Source organism: Triticum dicoccoides, chromosome 3B, assembly GCF_002162155.2.
Source record: "Triticum dicoccoides isolate Atlit2015 ecotype Zavitan chromosome 3B, WEW_v2.0, whole genome shotgun sequence".
Taxonomy (NCBI): Eukaryota; Viridiplantae; Streptophyta; class Magnoliopsida; order Poales; family Poaceae; genus Triticum; species Triticum dicoccoides.
In genome coordinates this window covers 762,829,342-762,832,882 of record NC_041385.1, presented here as the reverse complement: position 1 = coordinate 762,832,882, position 3,541 = coordinate 762,829,342, and positions in this window count along the sequence as shown.

The window sequence follows — 3,541 nt, the reverse complement described above, 5'->3', positions numbered from 1 at the left end:
CCAGCTTCGCTCCCAGATCAACGCCTAAGGAGAACAATCTGAAGCACACTCCGGTAGATAAAATATGCTACGGAACTGCAACTTTACGAAGACATTCTACAGAAAATAAACAAATATAATTGGGGCTTAGGCGTTGAATACAGTGGTATGAAAGACATTTGTACTTTTGCCAAAGACAACCCACCAAACACACCTACCATGCAAAGTTGCTTAGACGATGAATTTATTTTTGATACTGATGAACATGCAGCGATTACTCTGTCTAATGACGATGACTACATGATAGAATGCGTTGGAATACAAGGGCTATATGATATATGGCCCAATGTAAATAAGCTATCATGAACTGGGCTCACAACTTTGTTTTGTGCTATCATCCAACTCTAAGTATCTATTTCCTTATGCTTCAAGAATTTTATTATACGTCTGTAAACAAATCTTACTTGCATAGCTTGAATACTCATGTATGTACAAAACTGAGCTGAAGCTACCAACGAAATTACTTTTAAAGTGGAAGACCTATTAATATAAGAAAAGGGTTAACTGAGGAGACCTAGGAGCCAAAGGCAATTACCGTTAACTGAGAACCTACACAGCACATATATGTATGAACTGAACCACATTGGGGATCCTAAAACTAACTTCAAAGAGCAATTTAACACATGTCTTACCTAACCAGCATACATGCCCTGTCTAAACATAAGAGTTCAAGTTGTACATGCGAAATGCACATTCAGTCACTGTCACCATTATTTATCAGCGACGGTTTTGTCACAAAAAGAGATACATATGCAGACACATGTACAATCATACACTCTAAAGCTTCCAACACTTGCTTACAATGTCTTACTTTCTGTCATTAGTTTGCCGTCATGGAAAAAGTTAGGATCTCATCAAAAGTGTTTGGCCTTCCAAGCGCAATTTACTCAAAACACAAGGCAATGACCGTTTGTCTCGAGGCAACTGTTTAGTTCTATCCATCTCAGCGCCAACTAAGCAATGGACCTGCAAAGAAATCAATATCCATCTATGTCTACGGAAAACTGGAAGAGGCTGAAGATTGGTTGGCAAACGAAGAGGCTGATTCAGCCTTATCATATAGATAGTTTTCGTAGACATGATTCATAGAGATGATTCCATATGATGCATGCGCTCTAAATGACTACATGTCTTAATTACCATCAGCTTGGTGACCAAAACAATTTATATGATGCATCTATGTCTATGTAGCTTTGCTTATCATGAACTGATCTCAAGCCTTTCTTTTGGCCTTTGAAACTACCTTGAATGTAAAATATAATGCCATGTATTAACATCTTACCTAAATATCTATTTCCTATGGTTCAATTTACTAATGATTGGTCTGTGAAGATTCTAATTTTCATGGTTTAAAAACTTGCTTCACTCTCGATGGTGCAAAGGTCACATCAGAAGTAGCAGCGGCAAGCAGCAGTAAGCAGCAAAAGGGAGTAGCAACAAGCTCTTGGCCTAACCATGTTGGCCCGGGCCAAAATGGTCTCAGGAGGCATCGCCACAACCATCTCCAGCGATGGCCAGAATGAGAAAAAACGACGTTGACAAAGAAAAGAAGGCACAAGAAGGCAGTGGCGGCTTCTCACCCTGTTGTTCGTGGCGAGGCCGGACGACACAGGGACAGATGGCGATGAATTCAGGACGGCAGCAATGGCAGTCAGTGTCGAGGAAGAAGTAGGAGAGACCCGCGGCTTTGAATCCTTGGTCCAGAGGAGACACGGGCGGCGTCACAATGACAGCTGACGGAACAGAGGAAGGCGGCCTCGGTCCAAAAGTTTGATGCATGCTCGGTGTCCAAGACTCGAATCAGAATGACGACCGGAGCGGAACAGAGTTAGGGAAACTACCTAGGATCAAGGACTCACTAAAAAATGAGGCGATTCATGGCGGTGTCCAGCAGGCATGCATGTTGGACCCTGGGGCGTGGATGTCGAGCCAGACAGAGGGCTGGTGGATCCCGCCCGTTCCTACGGCTGCAGTTGCAGCGGTGAGCAGTGGCGTCCCCGACGAGCTCGACTAGAAGGAGGATCCAGGATGAAGTGGAAATGGATTGAGGAGCGAGGTAGTGGAGTGGAGTAGGGACAAAACTTGAAGGGGCACGGGGGTTGTGGGTGCATGTCCCGCGAGCTGGCACTGCCAGCCTGACTGGTGGGTTCGGGAGAGGTTGAAAGAAAAATAAAAAAATGAAAAAAATGAAAATGGCTGGAATATCTCTTCCTTCTGTACTCCATCATAATCTACTCAGGATTAATTTCAGTGCTCAAAACAAATCAGAAATATCTTGGAAAATTTCACATATGCTACTACTTATATAATATAACTCTATGAAAATGTCCAAGACTTTTCAGGAGTATTTGACTGCCCTTTTTCAGATTTGAATTCAAATATGCCCTGAGTTTGGGTTTGAACTGTAAGCCGGTGATATGAAATTCTGAAATTTATTAATCTTTTACTAGAGTTTGTAAATAACACATGACTCCCATATATACCATGGAGTATGACTTAGACGTGTCAAACTATATTAAAAATTTGTTTGTAGATAACTCTTGGTTTTGATTAGTTTTTTGCATCTTAGGAAACATGTATCATCACGGACCATCTATCTATCATCAATCCGTACTTATTTCCATATGTTTTATTCCGTGTCTACATATTTTAATGCACACTCTTCCAATACATGACTTGCACTTGGCCTTTGCGCCATTGGCGCAACTGGTCATCTAGTTTGCATAAAGTTCGATATAGATTCAATTTAAACGGCTGAAATTTGACATAATGTACATATAAGCATCAACTTAAATTAAACTTCATCTTAAACTCAACCTAAACATAAACTCAACCATACTCTAATCACTCTTATAGAGTGCTAGCCAGTTTTCCTGCGACATCCCACCGGTCATGGGGTCCAGCACTGTGCCGTCATCGCCACGGTCGGGGAAGATGCGCCGCCATTCTTCAATGTCGATGTCCTTCCCGTGAACCGCGCACTCGACCAAGAGCTTCCGCTCTTCCTCCACCAGCTCTGGGTATTGGTGAGGGAGGTCCATGTACTCCTCGTCGGCGGCCTTTGTCGCGAGGCGCTCCCTCACCTCCTGTTCCTCCCTGGCCACTGATGTACTCACCGTTCCCGATGGTGACGGCTGGAGCTCGACGGGATCGTCCCCCATGGGAAGTTAAGGTACTCCAGGGAGCTGTGTAACCGAATCTGCCACCGGTCGTACTCGGGGACGATGAGTTCGGCCGTGTGGAAGGGTCCGAGCCAATGGCATTGGTGGGTGTCGCCGTTCGTGATCTCCGCCACCCACGTCCCCCACTCCCTCTGTCGGATGCTGGGGGTAGTACTTCCTCTGTGGCTGCCGTGGCACGGGGTGTTTGGGGAAGCCGGCGAGGCGGCCTGATGAGGCCGCATCATCGTGGCGGCGGCGGCTTGAGGAGGAGCTGCTTGAAGACACGCGGCTCACGTGGCGGTGGAGATCGATGACGGGGACCTCCGGTCACCGGGTCCGGC